This window comes from Protopterus annectens, chromosome 2.part0, assembly GCF_019279795.1.
Source record: "Protopterus annectens isolate FY-2018-M chromosome 2.part0, PAN1.0, whole genome shotgun sequence".
NCBI classification, from domain to species: domain Eukaryota; kingdom Metazoa; phylum Chordata; order Ceratodontiformes; family Protopteridae; genus Protopterus; species Protopterus annectens.
Window position 1 is genome coordinate 944,505,925 of NC_056728.1, and position 23,728 is coordinate 944,529,652.

The following is a 23,728-nucleotide window of genomic DNA, read 5'->3' on the forward strand; positions in this document are numbered from 1 at the left end:
TGCTATTACAATGCTTAAGATTGACCTTAAAATTAATAATCGGTTTTCCCTTTGGCCATGACAAGGTTACAAATTGCATTGCTTTACTAAATTTTGCCTGTGGTATAGGACGAATGATAGAATGTAGGTGAAAGAAGTCTATGTGGTAAATCATGTCAAAGAAGAGTGCAGGCCATTACGGATACAGAATTTATTGATTATGTTTAGCTTACGACTGTCGCCTGCTAAATGGAAAAGTACCAAATTTTAACAGGACATTTTTGCAATGTAGAGGAATCTGGCACTGTATGATCAAATTGTGCAATATGGTATCTTATGACAAAATCAAATCAATTCTAGCAGTGTTCATACTAACTCAAACGGGTCATAATTTCAGTTTCAACATAAAACGCTAGTGTAAGAAGACTGCCTAATGTGCCACCATTATGAATATACTAGTTTCAGAAAATTCATTCATTTAAATCTGCAGTCAAGCACTTAAAAGTATAGCTTCACATACGACTGAAAATAAGGCAACTTATTTCATAGGTTCATATAGGTACTAGGCTATCGACCCAAGGGCCTATAAGCCTAGCCAATAAGATTCCCTGGCTTACGCCATCCAAGAAAGTTAATTTCCTGTGCCCTGTCGAGCAGAGCCACAGAAGTGATCCCCGGGTGCATTTCCCATCCGCTCATCAAGACTTTTCTTGAAGAGTGCTAATGAGGAACTTTGCTTGACATAGATGGGCAGCTTGTTCCAGAGTACAGAAAGTGTCAGGGACACGAATCTATCCTTCCAGCATGTCCTGTTTATTGTGGTGACAAGGTTTAGGTCCCCAGAGCGGTAGCTCGGAGGGATTTGACGCTTAACTGGGATAGTCCAACTGAGCAAAGCCCTTTTTCAGCAGAGGCCCAGGGAGAAAAGCTCCACAGTATAACAAGTTACTACATGGCACTAGGACGGTGCAGTGGTAGCATTGTCGCTTCACAGCAAGAGGTTCTCTAGTTTGATTCTCAGCTGGGGTGCCTTCTAAAGGGATCTGCATGTCCTCCTGCATTCACGGGGTTTTCTGCAACTTTTCAAAGACATACATCTAGAGCGTTTCTCCCTGGGCCTCCACTAAAAATTGGCTCCATTCCAAGTCAAACTTTCCTGGTAAAAAAATGTTAAATAATGTCTAGTAAGGTACAATAGTAAAATGCAATAGTAATAAATGCAGGCATTGCAGATAACACATTAATGCACAGATCACAAGGGTTAGCAAGATACTATAGTCATCATCATCTTCTTTCGGCTGCTCCCGTTAGGGGTCGCCACAGCGGATCATCAGTTTCCATTTTTCCTGTCCTCTGCATCATGCTCTTTCACATCAACTGCCTGCATGTCCTCTCTCACCACATCCATAAACCTTCTTAGGCCTTCCTCTTTTCCTCTTACCTGGCAGCTCCATCCTTAGCATCCTTTTCCCAATAAACCCAGCATCCCTCCTCAGCACATGTACAAACCAACGCAATCACGCCTCTTTTGCTTTGTCTCCAAACTGTCCAACCTGTGCTGACCCTCTAATATACTGATTCCTAATCCTGTCCATCCTAGTCACACCCATTGCAAATCTTAACATCTTTAACTCCGTCACATCCAGCTCTGACTCCTGCCTTTTCGTCAATGCGACCGTCTCCAACCCATATAACATAGCTGGTCTCACTACCTCTTGTAGACCTTCCCTTTCACTCTTACTGGTACCAGTCTGTCACAAATCACTCCCGACACTCTTCTCCACCCATTCCACCCTGTCTGTACTTTCACCTCTCTTCCACACTCGCCATAACTCTGAACGGTTGATCCCAAGTACTTAAACTCATCCAACTTTAACAACTCTACTCCTGCATCCTCACCATTCCTCTACCTCCTCTCATTTACACACACATTCTATTTTAGCCCTGTTGACCTTCATTCCTCTCCTCTCTAAAGCATATCTCCACCTCTCCAGGGTCTCCTAACCTGGTCCCTACTCCTCACTACATATCACAATGTCATCTGCAAACATCATAGTCCACGGCCTCCTGTCTAATCTCATCTGTCAACCTGTCCATCACCACTGCAAATAAGAAAGGGCCAGAGATGATCCTGATGTAATCCCACCTCCACCTTAAACGATCTGTCACACCCACCGCAGTCCTCACCAATGTCACACTACCCTTGTACATATCCTGTACCACTCTTACATACTTCTCTACCACTCCCGACTTCCTCATACAATACCACAACTCCTCTCTAGGCACCTCACATATGCTTTCTCCAAGTCTACAAAGACACAATGCAACTCCTTCTGACCTCTCTGTATTTCTCCAACACCCTCAGAGCAAATACTGCATCTGTAGTGCTATACTATAGTAGAAAATATTAATACAATATGCAGTCTTTACAGACATAACCCATTATTACACACATTTCTTTTTACAGCAATTTCTGGTATAACCAGAGCTTCTAAGCAGAGTTATTTAAAAAGTGAGAAAGGAAGTAATTTGGTTAGTAAAAGTTAATTTGAAGATTAAAACAGTTTATAGGAGTAGTGCAAGGAGATAATCCAGTTAGTTAGGAGAGGATACTGCTTATAGAATTAGAGATTAAGTGTGTGTGACAATTTTGATGGGAGGTAAAGCTAGAGGAAATAGTGATGAAGGAGAATTAAATAAAGTGGAAAAGAAAATAAAAAGTTAAGGTGATTAGGTAAGGAGTAATATGGAGATAAATACAGGGAGAAATGGGCTAAGTAGTTGCAGATAAGATCATATGTAAGAGAAAAATAAAAGCACAGTAAGAAGACAGTGAGAGTTGGATTATGGAAGAGAGTAGAAAGTTCAACTACAATATTTATAATGACATGTCCAGGTGCTATTTAGATAATCTTTTAGAGCTTTGACATCATGAGTCTAGTTTATTTTTCTTAGAGACATGGGAAGTTTTTTTTCCAAGAGAGGCCTGGTAAATAGCTTTACAGCTTATCCAAAAGAGCTCTTGGGTTTATAAATTTCTAGGTGATACTGATCAGAGCTTCTTATCAAGAGGGGGTATAGAGGAAGACTTAAAAAGGAGATGTTAAGGCAGGACGATGGTTTGTGTACAATGGAATGAATCAAGGAAAGCTGAAGAGGATGAGGGAATTCTAACCAGTTAAAAGACTTGACAGCTTAGACAGTGATGTGACTTTGGTGGTTTATTAGATGCAAATCTAGCTAACTTTATTGTAGGTGGTTTAAAGTTTTTGTGAGGAGATCAGATTGTAGGCTAGTTAGGATTTGAGAATTACAGAAAAGGTTAGGAAGGAGGTAAGCATGGGCAAGTGTCTGATGTGACTCAATAGTTAAACACTTTCTGTACAATAGACCTAAATTTTTGGATTTTTTAATATAGTGGATAACATGTAGGTCAAATTTTAGTTTATCTTCTATAATGGCACTGAAGCTTAGTATGGGTATTAGTCTTAATGACTGTGTTGTTTAGGGACATAGTGGTGAATGTGGATTTGTGTTAAGACAAGTTATTTGGGGAGAAAAGTAGAAGTTTAGTCTCCTTGGGACTGAATAAGAACTAGTTATTTAAGAGCCATGTTTCAATAAGGTTAAAAGACCTTTGTGTTAGGGTAAACATGTCAGAGATACTACCTGAGGGGATGACTGTGGAGTCATCTGCATATGGCATTGGGGATAACTGTGGACAGGAGTGTAGGTAAAAGTCATTTATAAAACATTGAAAAGTAAGGACCAAGTACAGATCCTTAAGGGAAAGAAAGGGGGAGAGGGAGGAGAGCCATTTAACAGCTTGTCTGTTGGAAAGGTAGCTATGAAACCAGGAAACAGTAGGAGTAGAAAGACTGAGTTGAAAGGGTATAGAGAGAACAGGATGACAGACAGTACTGAAAACTTTGGAGAGATCTAGAGCGACAGGAGGCCAGCTTTGTGATTGTCTCTGGCCGGGGGGATTAAGAGTTTGTGAATGAAATGAGGGCTGTTGTGGTACTATGGTGTGGATAAAAAACAGGTTGTGTAGAATAGATTTTGGGAGAGAAGATAGTCCAGGACTTGTTTATGTACACATTTCTCAAGGATTTTAGATATAGGAGACAGTACTGCCATAGGACGTAATTGGCTAGGTTGGTAGAGTTTCCACCTTTGTGAAGGGGTACAGTAGAGAATTGTTTCTATAGTGAGGGGAACAGCATTCCTTATAGAGTGGTTAATGAGAATGGAAATGGGATAGGCAATAGAATGAGCTGCAGCCTTAAGGTACAGTGGATATAGGTTGTCAGCTGATGCAGAGCAACGTTAGTTTGAGGAGATGATGATTTTTAATGTAGTTTGTAGGAACTGGTTTTAGTGAAAAGAAATCAATGAGCAGAAAGGGAATAAAAGTATTAGAGGGAACAGTGGAGTTAGAGGTTTGGAGAAGTTTACAAAAGTTTACAAACTGAGTCGAAGTAAGAATTAAAAGATGGATGCAGTCTCTTATGGAGAATTATTAGGCAGGGTTAGAGTAGGGGATTCCGGCAGGATTTGATTAACACTACACCAAAATGCTTTGGGATTCTTACTGTGTGTGGATTGAAGTTTCTGACAAAAGTTTTTATTATCTATGTTAAGTTGCAATTTAGTGACGCTAATGTAGTCCCTTGTACCGCTTGGTAGTCAGTGGGGAGCTTAGTCCTTGTCCAGAGCTTCCAGGCATCATCTCTTTTCTTTATTAGGTGAGCGATTCGGTTGAACCAGGGAGAGCAGCTTGATTTGACCTCTTTAGTTTGAAGGGGAGCAAGGGAGTTGAGAATGTTAAGAAATATGGTGTTATTGTTGGACACCTTCAGAGGTAGATTAAAAGGAATGACCAGTTAACACATGAAAGAATGTTGTTAAAGGAGTCCGGATGAAAGTTGACACTTTTAGGTATTCAATAAGTTTATGTTGTCTGGGAAGTGGAGGAGTGAACCTTTGCACACAGATGGGAGAGTGATCGCCAATGGCATCAGGCAGGGATTGAGGATTGTGAGAGGTTAGGTTGAAGACTAGAATCCAGTTTATAGATGAGGAGTTAGTTTTTTTAATGAAGTGGTGGAGTTGTGATAAGCTGCGAAGCCATACAAGCTAATGCTGGCGCTGGACAAGAGGAATTGAGAGAAATCTGATACTGACATCACCAAGTAGGGTGGTCTCAGGGTATATTGTTGGAAACCAGGAGAGGATCTGTTCGGCAGTATAGGTATATTACCTCCTGGTGGTATGCATATAGCAGCAATTGTTACTGTTTTATGGTTACTGAATTTACAGTTAACAGTTCAGCAGAGTGAAAGGCATGAGGAGGATTTAGTAAGGAGATAAGGGCGAGACTGTGGAGTAGACTACTGCTATGCCGCCTTGTCAGTTCTGTCAATACTTAAGGATGTTATAGCCATGGGGAGGAATTCTATATGAAATGTGTAATTTGGAGACATTTTGGAGATAGCTATTATACTGGGGAGTGTTGAGCCCAAGCTTGAAATTCACTTGCTTTTATTGACAATACTACAAAGATTAATGGAAAATGAAGACAAATACTTTGTAGTACAGTCAAATTGTGGAGATTTGGATGACTATCACCAGAAATATGCAAGGTATTGAAAGAACAGAGAAAAACAAGTTTTGATAAGAGTAGTATGTGCTGTTTAAATGTAGTTTTTGGATGTAATGAGTTGAGAGGAAGGAGTTTAATCTTTGGAAAGGTAAGGTTAGTTGTAACGAAGTGTGTGGGGGAATACCCGAGAATAGTATTGTTTTTGCATGTAGGGTGTAATAAGGAGATGGAGGGGGATGAACTGGATTAATTTTGTATGTGATATGAGGAGAGGTAACAAGCAGAAGAGGGAGGGTGAATAGGAAAGGTAACAACATTATGGAGGCAGATGGATTAATGAGAGAAGTTGTAATATGTAAATACATAGTGAGGAAATAAGGAGATTAGTGGTTGTGAGTGTAGTGTAGGAGATGTAGGAAGAGGAGAGAAGATGTCAGAGGGATAGAGGAGTTAGCGACAGGTGGTGTTTCGTGAGGAAGGGGAGTAGAAGGGGTGGAGTAAAGGGCATTCAGCTATAAAGGGAACTGATTCAGAGGTGGGTCGGAATGGGGTAGTGGAGTGAGCCTGAGCATAGCTGGTACAACACTAGTTTTCAGCTGCATGCTGTGCACAAAATATATATAAATAAAAGTCATCTTGTACCAGATTGGAAGATCCAGTACTGTATAGTATAGTATAGTATTTTTTACAAATAAGCTTAGATCTGAATCTCACTACTACTTATCTTATTGTTATAGTGTCGGCAGAAGTGGTAAAAATGGCTAGGCATTAAATCAATTTTATAAACCTGGTAACAGCGGTTAAAAATCAAGGTACAACCTATGTAGAGAGAATTACAGGGTGAGAAGGTACTACAATCCTAGGTATGCAGAGAGGCTTTAGCTTGAATGGCATCTCTGGTGGCATGCTCTCCAGTATATTTTACTGTATAATTAAAACAAAGTTTAATTAACTGAATGTCTTTGACATACTTAGATGACAATTTTATGGCTACTTGATCACTTTAAAATCAAGAAGGACCCGCTTGCTTGTTGGGTGCAGTGTCAGAGTCCGGGTAAAGTATACCCTGAGGTGAGGTGACTAGGAGGGGAAACTAGAAAAGGAAAGTAAAATATTAGGAGAGAATGCCAGAAAACACAAGGTGAAATAAGACAGTAAATGCAGTGCAGAAAACAAAGTTTCTGCACATTAAACAACTGCAAAATATATACTAAACAATATATGGAACCACTTTAGTATCCCAGTACTTACTATAGCTATGAAGTATATTATTATAGTTTAAATACTGGTACAAAATAAACATAACAGTTAAAACACACCCAATCAAGCAAATGTCTCTCCGCACAATTTGATTAATATCCATTAATAGATTTATAATGTAGACAATTGTCAGTTCAATAAATTAGGCCTGCGCTAATATAATAGTTCTTTATTATAATAAAAAGAACTATTATATTTTTACAACGCAGACTGGATTATTTTCTATTGGGCTGACCTAATGGTTGTCTCTGCTGGTTATCGCTTTTGATTTATTACATTTTTTACTGTACAAAATAAGTTTGCTATAGGTATTATTACACCCTTATAAATGGAAATACAGTTTCTAGGAGTGGCTAAATGCGACTGTATGTTCAACACTGCTGTACACACATCAAGACTATTCTAACCATAAATCAACAGCAAAACTATTGCAGGTAAAATCTAAGTTGACTATCCAGTAATATGGTTAATAATTAACAGTGTACTAGGGACATGGCAGTTGCACAAGTAAGACTAGGAAAATAGTAGAAGTTAATCCGAGAGAGATAACATGAAATGAACACTCAAGACATACTCACTGGAAAAAGCACAGTGTAGTTTATAAGCTAGTCCTCAGCAATGTTTGTCTAGCTGCATACCAGTGAGTCCTGACATTAATTTAATTTATGAAGGACAAAATAAGAAGCTTTGCAGGAACAATGGTAGGCACAGTGTAGAAAATAACAGCAGGATTCAAAGTTTCAAGTAGAGAATCAAATTAAACATCAAGTAAAAGCCTTCAGAAACACTTACTTGGTAAGCATCACACCAAGCAAGAAGACTCTCAGTAACTTGCACCTGTAAATCCTTCATGGCACAAGGTGGTGAGATTCTTCACATTATGTAGAAAGCACTATCCAAAAACTTTAGGTTGTGAAAGCACTTACATGGGGATTTCTTTTTTCAAAACAAAACTGTTGACAGTTGTGTTACTGTGTTCCTCTGTCATCTGAATGACCTTCAACGGCACCATTCTATGCTGTACTGGGGAAGTGCTCTAACGATAGTGTGACGACCAGACCATGCAATCGACTAACTCCAGCCTGAAGGTAAAGCTGCAAATTTTATTTCAGTCTGTGTAACGCTGGCTGTCACTTTATGATTGCCATAGATCACATAGCTTTGACCAGGCATCACTGCCTTTAACACCACCACTGCTGTATACGGCACTCTTTCACTGGCTTTGGTGGGGGCTCTCATCACTACATGCATCATCTTGTTCTACCCTCACTGGCACCTCCTGCTGCTGAATTATGTGGTAAAGGTACTAAGACACCAATATCATGGGCCTAGCCAGCTTATTTCTTTAGCAGCAACCAGCTTGATGTCTGTATCTGAAAGTATTCCGATGTCTGTATTCAAAGTATTCCACTGTTCTCACCAAATATATCAAGATAGTGAAAGAATAATTCCACACCAAAAAAGAGAGAAGCTCAGTGCTATTCAGTTCTCAGCATGGACAATCCTACATTGCATTTCACATGCAGTTTCTAGATTAAAGACAGAAGTCATGGTGCCAGGGGAAAACCAGTAATCCAGCAACACTTAAAATATTTTTATTTTTTTGGGAAGAGTGATGCTCAACCTCTGCGTCAGTAAAAACTTATTTTAGATAAGGACACTGCACTTTACCAATCAGATGGTAATTCTGTGGGAGGTCACATCACAGGAAGTGACAATGTAGGGATGTGCCAAATATGGCAAACAAAACTATCAGAGTGCTATGTATAACATAAGCAAAACACAATAATGGAGCTTTAATGCCTCTCACATACTAGGAGGGTTAGTGTATTTCCTGCCAGCATACATCATCTGGGTACATATGAGGACTTATATATCGACATGTGTGCAACCTAGGCAACAAATGCATTCATTACAAAGCATGTGAGGTTATAAAGCAATGTGTAGCGGTGTATCCTTTCCAAATGGAGAAGCACAAAATGTGCCCAGAAACCTATAACAAATAATCACATTAGCCAGACTCTGAATGACATACCCGGTGAACAAGGTGGTCAGTGAAGAAACCCAGGAGATAAAAACAGTAAATGGTATACATAGCTTGGTCTTCACAGTGGTAGAACCACCATGCATTCCTCTAGGAGTCATATCAGTGATGCAGTTCAAGACTTTCCTACAAAAAGCAGTCAATTACCACTGCAGGTCTCTGTTATAAGGCACATTACCTGCAAAGTCTGTCATAATCTCTGTTCTGCCATAACCTGCAATTGCCCAGGACCACCGTGCGGCAGCAAAAGAAATACTGCTGCCACTGTTAACATTTGCAGAATACAACTCTAGAATTTTACACGTGTTTCTTTTGTAGAACTGGGAAATGAGCTGCATTGAATCTGCTGCAGACAACTTCGACTGCAATCCAACTTATTCGCCCTGCTCACATTTTTAACAAGTCATCATTGAGCATTTTGTTGTGTGTGGCTATTACTTTATGCATTCATATACATAGACTGAGTTCACACAACCAACAGCTTCTAAATGTCCATATCCTAGGTGGTGCTTGTAAAGAAGCAACATCCTGCTGGACTACATATGATTTGCACAAATTCCACCGTTGGATAAATGAAGGAAGCTGCTATGGAGCTGAAATGTATTTTTATTAAATGTAAATTTTATTAAACAGTTTTGGGGGATAAGAGAATTGATTAGCTAATAACAAGCATATATACTCTACAAACTATAGCTCAAAATGCCTTGTTAAGTAAAGGAAACAGATGGACAGACTTGCTTTGAATGAAGATATGATGAAGAATGACAATCTACACCAGTGGGCGTAGAGGTCTGTAAACTAGTTGTGCTTATCTACTATAAAATTAGACTTCGTACTTCTTTCGGATTTTCCTGGTTAGGTCGCCACAGCGGATCTCCTGTCCACCATGATTGGCAGTGAGTTTTACAGTGTTGGAGTTGCCAGCACGGAGCAAGCACTGCTAACCTTCCACAGAAGGCACAGCTAGCATGCACACATTCACACCTAGGGGCCAATTTAGAGAGCGTCCAATCGTGGCCGCTACAGCATGTCTTGGGATGTGGGAGGAAACCGTGCACCCGGAGGAAACCCACGCCGACGCCAGGAGAGGACATGCAGACCTGTTAATAAGAAGGCACCCCAGCAGAGGATCAATCCAGAGAACTCCTCTTAAGGGAGGCAGCAACGCTTAACTGCTGCACGGTACTACACCGCGGTCCCATCTACAAGCAATAAAATTAGACTAACACTAAAAAACACAGCACAGATACTGACTGTGCCGATGACAGTCAAACTATAAAATATGAAACAAGTTTCATAAGATGAAGGTTACATTTACTGGATAAGGACAACTCATTCACAATGAGAAACTAATTTCTTGCAAACAAGTTACACGCCTCTGCTAGGGTGAACTAGAAATTCTATATTTTTCAACCTTTCTGGTAGGGACCTGCTGCAAAGACCCTTAAATTATAACCTAGAATCCTTAAAAGTAAAGCCCTTAATCATGCTGTAGTCTTCAGGATAACTCCAACATGCTGTTATACTGCAACTTCTCAAGGAGAGTAACCACATGTAACAGATGTGGTGACTTTCTAACACTTTCTCCTTACATTCACATAAAACAGTCCGGCAGGACTTATACGGTCTACAAACAATGTTGACAAGGTGCCAATTAAACAACATATACAAATGTTACACCACCAAACTCGCCTTCCTGTTCAGTCATGTCACCGTTCAGCTTATTATGACTTGAATTTATCAGCTGCTTTTCCGGCAATGTCCTCCTTAAAAATAAAGAGGGAAAAAAGTCTTGGCAAACGGTACTCTTCCACTCTTTCCCTAGCCCTTTCTCCGCAGTCTTTATGCTGTATCACACAGCCGCCAGCTACCTATCTTTGACTTTGAAGGGCAAGCCTCAGCTGTGTCAGCAGCAGGCTTTGTTAATAGGTTGTGGTGGGAGCCAGGATGCATGCCTGCAAAATGTTTAAAATAAACTATTTCACCCTAACAAAAATCCAACAAGTAAAAAATAAAGGAATTCACCTTTCACCAACTGAATATCACTTTAGATTCAGCGCATTCAAACACCCTGGTAGTCCTGATTATGTATCACAACCGACTAAGGCTACATTTTTATTTAAACAAGTTGCCAAGTGAAAATAATGCAAATATTATTATATATAATATATATATTATTAGTAAATATATATAATATTGCTGCCCTTGAAAGCAAGGGTCCTTCTAAGGCACTTTTCAATTACCAGGAGTTTCCATACATGAGAAGATCTACAGCAAGTTAGAACAAATTATTCATGTTAACATTAACGCACATTTATAAAATTATGCATAAAGCAAGCTAAAAAATCAAGTGTCTTACCATATCTTTGTTTTCCATATATTAGTCCAACCAACAGAGCAGAGTACCTTGTAAACTGTAAGATACAGAAAATAAATTAAAAGGGCATCCAAAAATCAGACAAAACTCTAACCTATTATAATGTAATTACAAGCAACAATTTCTCTTTATAATAAGCATCTGAAAATACAAAAAGTTGTACGCTTTCAAATTAACTGGAGACTTTTGGTACTTTTCCATTAAAGGGACAGCAAGCAAAATGTGCAGACACGCGGCAATGATAGCAACCTTACTTAAAACGCGTTACTTTGTAGTTATAAAACATTCTTTTCATGAATTAGTTTAATTCAGTGCTTTTATCATGGACATCAGTTAAGCACATGCTTCACATGTGACTGACTCAGTGTGTAACAATTAAAGCTCAACATGAGTAACGCTCTTCTCGCACTGTAGTACACTTGACATTTGTGGTGCAGGGTTCCTCAGTAGTACAGAAGCTACTGTAAAATTGTAGCAGCACAAAGGTTGAAAAACACTGATTTACACACACACAAACTGCTACACATTGTTTATACACACACATGTATACGACTGCTATTACTACTTGTACTCATCAGTAACCTACCACAGAATCATACATTTTTACAGGGAAATGGCAATAATGTGAAGCAAAAATCAGGGACAGTTCAAAGGTACATAGTATGTGGGTAAATCAATAGACCGGCTACTTGGGGGGGGGGGTGCATCAGCAGAGACTACACTTTGAATGCCAATTTTGTATGCAAGGTATGAATGACAGTTCTGCTTGCAGTGCCCTGGAAGCGTTTGTAAACTCATAGGAGAAAGGTTGTATGCACGTTTTGGGCAAATGTTTGGACTGTCATACCCTTTCATTTAACAGCCGCATTAGCAAACGCTGAACTGTTTTACTCAGGTTTGCGCGATTCGAACCTATAGTTTGGAGTAACATCTGTGTACTCCTAATTGGCTTTTACCACTATCACCATCAGCTGCCTTCAATAAGATGAATTAAATGTTTGCGGGAATAGTTACTGCTATTACAATGCTTAAGATTGACCTTAAAATTAATAATCGGTTTTCCCTTTGGCCATGACAAGGTTACAAATTGCATTGCTTTACTAAATTTTGCCTGTGGTATAGGACGTAATGATAGAATGTAGGTGAAAGAAGTCTATGTGGTAAATCATGTCAAAGAAGAGTGCAGGCCATTACGGGATACAGAATTCTATTGATTATGTTTAGCGACGACTGTCGCCCCGTTAAATGGAAAAGTACCGAAATTTTTAACAGGACATTTTTTTGCAATGTAGAGGAATCTGGCACTGTATGATCAAATTGTGCAATATGGTATCTTATGACAAAATCAAATCAATTCTAGCAGTGTTCATACGAACTCAAAACGGTCATAATTTCAGTTTCAACATAAAACGCTAGTGTAAGAAAACTGACTAATGTGCCAACATTATGAATATACTAGTTTCAGAAAATTCATTCATTTAAATCTGCAGTCAAGCACTTAAAAGTATAGCTTCACGTACGACTGAAAAATAAGGCAACTTATTTCATAGGTTCATATATAGGTACTAGGCTATCGACCCAAGGGCCTATAAGCCTAGCCAATAAGATTCCCTGGCTTACGCCATCCAAGAAAGTTAATTTCCTGTGCCCCTGTCGAGCAGAGCCACAGAAGTGATCCCCGGGGTGCATTTCCCATCCGCTCATCAAGACTTTTCTTGAAGAGTGCTAATGAGGAACTTTGCTTGACATAGATGGGCAGCTTGTTCCAGAGTACAGAAAGTGTCAGGGACACGAATCTATCCTTCCAGCATGTCCTGTTTATTGTGGTGACAAGGTTTAGGTCCCCAGAGCGTGTAGCTCGGAGGGATTTGACGTTTAACTGGGATAGTCCAACTGAGCAAAAGCCCTTTTTCAGCAGAGGCCCAGGGAGAAAAGCTCCACAGTATAACAAGTTACTACATGGCAATTAGGACGGTGCAGTGGTAGCATTGTCGCTTCACAGCAAGAGGTTCTCTAGTTTGATTCTCAGCTGGGGTGCCTTCTGTGCGGGATCTGCATGTCCTCCCTGCATTCACGTGGGTTTTCTGCAACTTTTCAAAGACATACATCTAGAGCGTTTCTCCCTGGGCCTCCACTAAAAATTGGCTCCATTCCAAGTCAAACTTTCCTGGTAAAAAAATGTTAAATAATGTCTAGTAAGGTACAATAGTAAAATGCAATAGTAATAAATGCAGGCATTGCAGATAACACATTAATGCACAGATCACAAGGGTTAGCAAGATACTATAGTCATCATCATCTTCTTTCGGCTGCTCCCGTTAGGGGTCGCCACAGCGGATCATCAGTTTCCATTTTTCCTGTCCTCTGCATCATGCTCTTTCACATCAACTGCCTGCATGTCCTCTCTCACCACATCCATAAACCTTCTTAGGCCTTCCTCTTTTCCTCTTACCTGGCAGCTCCATCCTTAGCATCCTTTTCCCAATAAACCCAGCATCCCTCCTCAGCACATGTACAAACCAACGCAATCACGCCTCTTTTGCTTTGTCTCCAAACTGTCCAACCTGTGCTGACCCTCTAATATACTGATTCCTAATCCTGTCCATCCTAGTCACACCCATTGCAAATCTTAACATCTTTAACTCCGTCACATCCAGCTCTGACTCCTGCCTTTTCGTCAATGCGACCGTCTCCAACCCATATAACATAGCTGGTCTCACTACCCTCTTGTAGACCTTCCCTTTCACTCTTACTGGTACCAGTCTGTCACAAATCACTCCCGACACTCTTCTCCACCCATTCCACCCTGTCTGTACTCTCTTCACCTCTCTTCCACACTCGCCATAACTCTGAACGGTTGATCCCAAGTACTTAAACTCATCCAACTTTAACAACTCTACTCCCTGCATCCTCACCATTCCTCTACCCTCCCTCTCATTTACACACACATTCTATTTTAGCCCTGCTGACCTTCATTCCTCTCCTCTCTAAAGCATATCTCCACCTCTCCAGGGTCTCCTCAACCTGGTCCCTACTCTCACTACATATCACAATGTCATCTGCAAACATCATAGTCCACGGGCCTCCTGTCTAATCTCATCTGTCAACCTGTCCATCACCACTGCAAATAAGAAAGGGCTCAGAGATGATCCTTGATGTAATCCCACCTCCACCTTAAACGTATCTGTCACACCCACCGCAGTCCTCACCAATGTCACACTACCCTTGTACATATCCTGTACCACTCTTACATACTTCTCTACCACTCCCGACTTCCTCATACAATACCACAACTCCTCTCTAGGCACCCCGTCATATGCTTTCTCCAAGTCTACAAAGACACAATGCAACTCCTTCTGACCTTCTCTGTATTTCTCCAACACCCTCAGAGCAAATACTGCATCTGTAGTGCTATACTATAGTAGAAAATATTAATACAATATGCAGTCTTTACAGACATAACCCATTATTACACACATTTCTTTTACAGCAATTTCTGGTATAACCAGAGCTTCTAAGCAGAGTTATTTAAAAAGTGAGAAAGGAAGTAATTTGGTTAGTAAAAAGTTAATTTGAAGATTAAAACAGTTTATAGGAGTAGTGTGCAAGGAGATAATCCAGTTAGTTAGGAGAGGATACTGCTTATAGAATTAGAGATTAAGTGTGTGTGACAATTTTGATGGGAGGTAAAGCTAGAGGAAATAGTGATGAAGGAGAATTAAATAAAGTGGAAAAGAAAATAAAAAGTTAAGGTGATTAGGTAAGGAGTAATATGGAGATAAATACAGGGAGAAATGGGCTAAGTAGTTGCAGATAAGATCATATGTAAGAGAAAAAAAATAAAAGCACAGTAAGAAGACAGTGAGAGTTGGATTATGGAAGAGAGTAGAAAGTTCAACTACAATATTTATAATGACATGTCCAGGTGCTATTTAGATAATCTTTTAGAGCTTTGACATCATGAGTCTAGTTTATTTTTCTTAGAGACATGGGAAGTTTTTTTTCCAAGAGAGGCCTGGTAAATAGCTTTACAGCTTTTATCCAAAAGAGCTCTTGGGTTTATAAATTTCTAGGTGATACTGATCAGAGCTTCTTATCAAGAGGGGGTATAGAGGAAGACTTAAAAAGGAGATGTTAAGGCAGGACGATGGTTTGTGTACAATGGAATGAATCAAGGAAAGCTGAAGAGGATGAGGGAATTCTAACCAGTTAAAAGACTTGACAGCGAGACAGTGATGTGACTTTGGTGGTTTATTAGATGCAAATCTAGCTACTTTATTGTAGGTGGTTTAAAGTTTTTGTGAGGAGATCAGATTGTAGGCTAGTTAGGATTTGAGAATTACAGAAAAGGTTAGGAAGGAGGTAAGCATGGGCAAGTGTCTGATGTGACTCAATAGTTAAACACTTTCTGTACAATAGACCTAAATTTTTGGATTTTTTTTTAATATAGTGGATAACATGTAGGTCAAATTTTAGTTTATCTTCTATAATGGCACTGAAGCTTAGTATGGGTATTAGTCTTAATGACTGTGTTGTTTAGGGACATAGTGGTGAATGTGGATTTGTGTTAAGACAAGTTATTTGGGGAGAAAAAGTAGAAGTTTAGTCTCCTTGGGACTGAATAAGAACTAGTTATTTAAGAGCCATGTTTCAATAAGGTTAAAAGACCTTTGTGTTAGGGTAAACATGTCAGAGGTAGTATCGGAGGGGATGACTGTGGAGTCATCTGCATATGGTATTGGGGATAACTGTGGACAGGAGTGTAGGTGTCATTTATAAAACATTGAAAAGTAAGGGACCAAGTACAGATCCTTAAGGGAAAGAAAGGGGGAGAGGGAGGAGAGCCATTTAACAGCTTGTCTGTTGGAAAGGTAGCTATGAAACCAGGAAACAGTAGGAGTAGAAAGACTGAGTTGAAAGGGTATAGAGAGAACAGGATGACAGACAGTACTGAAAACTTTGGAGAGATCTAGAGCGACAGGAGGCCAGCTTGTGATTGTCTCTGGCCGGGGGGATTAAGAGTTTGTGAATGAAATGAGGGCTGTTGTGGTACTATGGTGTGGATAAAAAACAGGTTGTGTAGAATAGATTTTGGGAGAGAAGATAGTCCAGGACTTGTTTATGTACACATTTCTCAAGGATTTTAGATATAGGAGACAGTACTGCCATAGGACGGTAATTGGCTAGGTTGGTAGAGTTTCCACCTTTGTGAAGGGGTACAGTAGAGAATTGTTTCTATAGTGAGGGGAACAGTGCATTCCCTTATAGAGTGGTTAATGAGAATGGAAATGGGATAGGCAATAGAATGAGCTGCAGCCTTAAGGTACAGTGGATATAGGTTGTCAGCTGATGCAGAGCAACGTTAGTTTGAGGAGATGATGATTTTTAATGTAGTTTGTAGGAACTGGTTTTAGTGAAAAGAAATCAATGAGCAGAAAGGGAATAAAAGTATTAGAGGGAACAGTGGAGTTAGAGGTTTGGAGAAGTTTACAAAAGTTTACAAACTGAGTCGAAGTAAGAATTAAAAGATGGATGCAGTCTCTTATGGAGAATTATTAGGGCAGGGGTTAGGAGTAGTGGGGATTCCGGGGTGCAGGATTTGATTAACACTACACCAAAATGCTTTGGGATTCTTACTGTGTGTGGATTGAAGTTTCTGACAAAAGTTTTTATTATCTATGTTAAGTTGCAATTTAGTGACGTTACGTAGTCCCTTGTACGTTTGGTAGTCAGTGGGGAGCTTAGTCCTTGTCCAGAGCTTCCAGGCATCATCTCTTTTCTTTATTAGGGTGAGCGTAGCCTGGTTGAACCAGGGAGAGCAGCTTGATTTGACCCTTTTAGTTTGAAGGGGAGCAAGGGAGTTGAGAATGTTAAGAAATATGGTGTTATTGTTGGACACCTTCAGAGGTAGATTAAAAAGGAATGACCAGTTAACACATGAAAGAATGTTGTTAAAGGAGTCCGGATGAAAGTTGGACACTTTTAGGTATTCAATAAGTTTATGTTGTCTGGGAAGTGGAGGAGTGAACCTTTGCACACAGATGGGAGAGTGATCGCTAATGGCATCAGGCAGGGATTGAGGATTGTGAGAGGTTAGGGTTGAAGACTAGAATCCAGTTTATAGATGAGGAGTTAGTTTTTTTTTTAATGAAGTGGGTGGGAGTTGTGATAAGCTGGGTGAAGCCATACAAGTTAATGCTGGCGCTTGGACAAGAGGAATTGAGAGAAATCTGATACTGACATCACCAAGTAGGGTGGTCTCGTTAGGTATATTGTTGGAAAACCAGGAGAGGATCTGTTCTAGTATAGGTATATTACCTCCTGGTGGTATGCATATAGCAGCAATTGTTACTGTTTTATGGTTACTGAATTTACAGTTAACAGTTCAGCAGAGTGAAAGGCATGAGGAGGATTTAGTAAGGGAGATAAGGGCGAGACTGTGGAGTAGACTACTGCTATGCCGCCTCCTTTTTTGTCAGTTCTGTCAATACGAAGGATGTTATAGCCATGGGGGAGGAATTCCCTATATGAAATGTGTAATTTGAGACATTTTGGAGATAGCTATTATACTGGGGGAGTGTTGAGCTACCCAAGCTTGAAATTCACTTGCTTTATTGACAATACTACAAAGATTAATGGAAAATGAAGACAAATACTTTGTAGTACAGTCAAATTGTGGAGATTTGGATGACTATCACCAGAAATATGCAAGGTATTGAAAGAACAGAGAAAACAAGTTTTGGATAAGAGTAGTATGTGCTGTTTAAATGTAGTTTTTGGATGTAATGAGTTGAGAGGAAGGAGTTTAATCTTTGGAAAGGTAAGGTTAGTTGTAACGAAGTGTGTGGGGGAATACCCGAGAATAGTATTGTTTTTGCATGTAGGGTGTAATAAGGAGATGGAGGGGGATGAACTGGATTAATTTTGTATGTGATATGAGGAGAGGTAACAAGCAGAAGAGGGAGGGTGAATAGGAAAGGTAACAACATTATGGAGGCAGATGGATTAATGAGAGAAGTTGTAATATGTAAATACATAGTGAGGAAATAAGGAGATTAGTGGTTGTGAGTGTAGTGTAGGAGATGTAGGAAGAGGAGAGAAGACATGTCAGAGGGATAGAGGAGTTAGCGATTGGTGGTGTTTGTGAGGAAGGGGAGGTGCGAGAAGGGGTGGGGTAAAGGGCATTCAGCTATAAAGGGAACTGATTCAGAGGTGGGTCGGAATGGGGGTAGGGGAGTGGAGTGAGCCTGAGCATAGCGGGCTAACACTAGTTTTCAGCGTGCATGCTGTGCACAAAAAATATATATAAATAAAAGTCATCTTGTACCAGATTGGAAGATCCAGTACTGTATAGTATAGTATAGTATTTTTTTTACAAATAAGCTTAGATCTGAATCTCACTACTACTTATCTTATTGTTATAGTGTCGGCAGAAGTGGTAAAAAATGGCTAGGGCATTAAATCAATTTTATAAACCTGGTAACAGCGGTTAAAAATCAAGGTACAACCTATGTAGAGAATTACAGGGTGAGAAGGTACTACAATCCTAGGTATGCAGAGGTTTAGCCTGAATGGCATCTCTGGTGGCATGCTCTCCAGTATATTTTACAATTAAAACAAAGTTTAATTAACTGAATGTCTTTGACATACTTAGACAATTTTATGGCGACTTTGATCACTTTAAAATCAAGAAGGACCCGTTTGTTTTGTTGGGTGCAGTGTCAGAGTCCGGTAAAGTATACCCCTGAGGTGAGGACTAGGAGGGGAAACTAGAAAAGGAAAGTAAAATATTAGGAGAATGCCAGAAAAACACAAGGTGAAATAAGACAGTAAATGCAGTGCAGAAAAACAAAGCTTCTGGGTAAGCATTAAACAACTGCAAATATACTAAAACAATATATGGAACCACTTTAGTATCCCAGTACTTACTATAGCTATGAAGTATATTATAGTTTAAATACTGTACAAAATAAACATAACAGTTAAAACACACCCACCGAAGCAAATGTCTCTCCGCTGTCTTGACAAAAAAATGTAATAAATCCAAAGACGATAACCAGCGAGACAACCAGTCAGCCCAATAAAATAATCCAGTCTGCGTTGTAAAAATATAATAGTTCTTTTATTATAATAAAAGAACTATTATATTTTTACAACGCAGACTGGATTATTTTATTGGGCTGACTGGTTGTCTCTTGCTGGTTATCGTTTTTGGATTTATTACATTTTTTACTGTACAAAATAAGTTTGCCATAGGTATTACACCCTTATAAATGGAAATACAGTTTCTAGGAGTGGCTAAATGTGTACTGTATGTGTTCAACACTGCTGTACACACTCAAGACTATTCTAACCATAAATCAACAGCAAAACTATTGCAGGTAAAATCTAGTTGACTATCCAGTAATATGGTTAATAATTAACAGTAATTAGGGACATGGCAGTTGCACAAGTAATACTAGAAAATAGTAGAAGTTAATCCGAGGAGATAACATGAAATGAACACCAAGACATATCACTGGAAAAGCACAGTGTAGTTTATAAGCTAGTCCTCAGCAATGTTTGTCTAGCTGGGCATACCAGTGAGTCCTGACATTAATTTAATTTATGAAGGACAAAATAAGAAGCTTTGCAGGAACAATGGTAGGCACAGTGTAGGAAAATAACAGCAGGATTCAAAGTTTCAAGTAGAGAATCAAATTAAACATCAAGTAAAAGCCTCAGAAACACTTACTTGGTAAGCACGTCACACCAAGAAGACTCTCAGTAACTTGCATGTAAATCCTTCATGGCACAAGGGTGGTGAGATTCTTCACACATGTAGAAAGCACTATCCAAAACTTTAGGTTGTGAAAGCACTTACATGGGATACTTTTTCAAAAACAAAACTGTTGACAGTTGTGTTACTGTGTTCCTCTGTCATCTGCGCAAATGACCTTCAACACACCATTCTATGCTGTACTTGGGTAATGCCTAACGCATAGTGTGACCAGACCATGCAATGACTAACCCAGCCTGAAGGTAAAGCTGCAAATTTTATTTCAGTCTGTGTAACGCTGGCTGTCACTTTATGATTGCCATAGATCACAGCTTTTGACCAGGCATCACTGCCTTACCACCACTGCTGTATACGGCACTCTTCACTGGCTTTGGTGGGGGGGGCTCTTACTACATGCATCATCTTGTTCTACCCTCACTGGCACCTCCTGCTGCTGAATTATGTGGTAAAGGTACTAAGACACCAATATCATGGGCCTAGCCAGCTTATTTCTCTTTAGACAGCAACCAGCTTGATGTCTGTATCTGGAAAGTATTCCGATGTCTGTATCTGGAAAGTATTCCACTGTCTCACCAAATATATCAAGATAGTGAAAGAATAATTCCACACTCAAAAAGAGAAGCTCAGTGCTATTCAGTTCTCAGCATGGACAATCCTACATTGCATTTCACATGCAGTTTCTAGATTAAAGACAGAAGTCATGTGCCAGGGAACCCAGTAATCCAGCAACACTTAAAATATTTTTATTTTTTGTGGGAAGAGTGATGCTCAACTTCTGCGTCAGTAAAAACTTATTTTAGATAAGGACACTGCACTTACCAATCAGATGGCCCTGTGGGAGGTCACATCACAGGAAGTGACAATGCAGGTGGGATGTGTGCCAAATATGGCAAACAAAACTATCAGAGTGCTACAGATAACATAAGCAAACACACAATGGAGCTAATGCCCTCTACATACTAGGAGGGTTAGTATTTCCTGCTAGCATACATCTCGGGGGGGGGGGGGTACATATGAGGACTTTATATCGACATGTGTGCAACCTATATAAATAAATGCATCTTACGAAAGCATGTGAGGTTATAAAAGCAATGTGTAGCGGTGGCTATCTCCTTTCCAAATGGAGAAGCACAGCTCTGAGAAACCTGACAAATAATCATTAGCCAGACTCCTATGACATACCCGTGAACAAGGTGGTCAGTGAAGAAACCCAGGAGATAAAAACAGTAAATGGTATACACAGCTTGGTCTTCACAGTGGTAGAACCACCATGCATTCCCCTAGAGTCATATCAGTGATGCAGTTCAAGACTCCTACAAAAAAGCAGTCAATTACCTGCAGTCTCTTGTGTTATGGCACATTACCTGCAAAGTCTGTCATAATCTCGTTCTGCCATAACCTGCAATTGCCCAGGACCACCGGCAGCAAAAGAAATACTGCTGCCACTGTTAACATTTTGTGAATAAGCAACTCTAGAATTTTTACACGTGTTTCTTTGTAGAACTGGGAAATGAGCTGCACAATCTGCTGCAGACAACTGGAACTGCAATCCAACTTTGTCTGCCTACATTTTTAATGTCATCATTGGAGCATTTTGTTGTGTGGCTATTACTTTTATGCATTCATATACATAGACTGAGTTCGTACACAACCAACAGCTCTAAAATGTCCATATCCTAGGTGGTGCTTGTAAAAGAAGCAACATCCTGCTGTGGACTACATGATTTTACAAATTCCACCCAGTTGGATAAATGAAGGAAGCTGCTATGGAGCTGAAATAAATGTATTTTTTTATTAAATGTAAATTTTTTATTAAACAGTTTTGGGGGGATAAGATAATTGATTACTAATAACAAGCATAATTTCACAAACTATAGCTCAAAATGCCTTGTTAAGAAGGAACCATGGACAGACTTGCTTGAATGAAGATATGAGAAGAATGACAATCTACACCAGTGGAAGTAGAGGTCTGTAAACTAGTTGTGCTTATCTACTATAAAATTAGACTTCTACTTCTTTCGGATTTTCCTGGTTAGGGGTCGCCACAGCGGATCTCCTGTCCACTCATGATTGGCAGTGGAGTTTTACAGTGTTGAGTTGCCAGCACGGCGCCCAACCTTCCACAGAAGGCACACACATGCACACATTCACACCTAGGGCCAATTTAGAGAGTGTCCAATCGGCCTACAGCATGTCTTTGGGATGTGGGAGGAAACCGGTGCACCCGGAGGAAACCCACGCGACCACAGGGAGGACATGCAGACTCCACACAGAAGGCACCCCAGCAGAGGATCGAACCAGAGAACCTCTTGCTGTGAGGCAGCAACGCTAACTGCTGCACCACCGTGGCCGCCCCATCTACAATAAAATTAGACTAACACTAAAAAACAAACAAGTTAACAGATACTGACTGTGCCGGATGACAGTCAAAACTATAAAATATGAAACAAGCCATAAGATGAAGGTTACATTTACTGGATAAGGACAACTCATTCACAATGAGAGAAACTAATTTCTTGCAAACAAGTTACGCCCGTTAGGTGAACTAGAAATTCATTTTTCAACCTTTCTGGGTAGTGGACTCAAGCGGCAAAGACCCCTAAATATAACCTAGAACCTTAAAAGTAAAGCCCTAATCATGCTGTAGTCTTCAGACAACCTACAATATGCTGTTATACTGCAACTTCCCATCAAGGAGGAGTAACCATGAACAGATGTGGTGACTTCTAACACTTTCTCCTTACATTCACACAAAACAGTCCACAGGACTTATGGGTCTACAAACAATGTTACAAGTGCCAATTAAACAACATATACAAATGTTACACCACCAAACTCGCTCCTTGTTCAGTCATGTCACTGTCTAGCTTATTATGACTTGAATTTATCAGCTGCTTTTCCGGCAATGTCCTCCTTAAAAATAAAGAGGGGAAAAAAAGTCTTGGCAAACGTGTACTCTTCCACTCTTCCCTAGCCCTTCTCCGCAGTCTAGTCTTTATGCTGTATCACATGCAGCCAGCTACCTATCTTTTGACTTTGAAGGGCAAGCCTTGCTGTTAAATGTCAGCAGCAGTCAGGTTAATGGTTGTGGTGGGACACAGGATGCATGCCTGCAAAATGTTTAAATAAATCATTTCACCCTAACAAAATCCAACAAGTAAAAAATAAAGTGAATTCACCCCTACCAACTGAATACTTTAGATTCATGCATTCAAAACAATTCTGTAGTCCTGATTATGTATCACAAACTGACTGCTTACATTTTTATTTAAACAAGTTGCCAAGTGAAAAATAATGTAAACATTATTATATATAATATATATATTATGTAAATATATATAATAATTGTAAAACTACAATCCCCTCTGCTACAGGCCCCATGAAGGCTCAGTGTCTCTCCAACCTAACACCACTCTTAAGTATTCAACTCCGGTACCACCTTTAACATTCCTATAAGAAAAGTGCAGTCCGGGTCTGAACTGTCTGCAAACAGCTACAGTTAACTTTGAGTATGTGTCTAACTGTTTGAGCCAATCTTCATTTTCCCCTGGAGAGCACTGTGCTTTGGCTGTAAGCAGCCCCCCCCCCCACCACCACCACACACACCTTCCACTTTCTCTTATTCCCTTCTGTTAGCAAATAGTATCAATAACTGATCAATACTGAGTGTTTGTTTATTTAAAC

The 23,728-nt window shown here is 39.8% G+C and overlaps 1 long non-coding RNA gene across 1 annotated transcript in view; it reads right to left on the reverse strand.

Moving 5' to 3' along the window:
- LOC122793315 overlaps positions 1-23,728 on the reverse strand; it is a 116,284-nt gene that overhangs the window by 85,379 nt on the left and 7,177 nt on the right. The window contains exon 2 of the long non-coding RNA XR_006363466.1: positions 11,248-11,302. This is a non-coding gene — a long non-coding RNA (uncharacterized LOC122793315). The remainder of the gene's footprint in view (positions 1-11,247; positions 11,303-23,728) is intronic.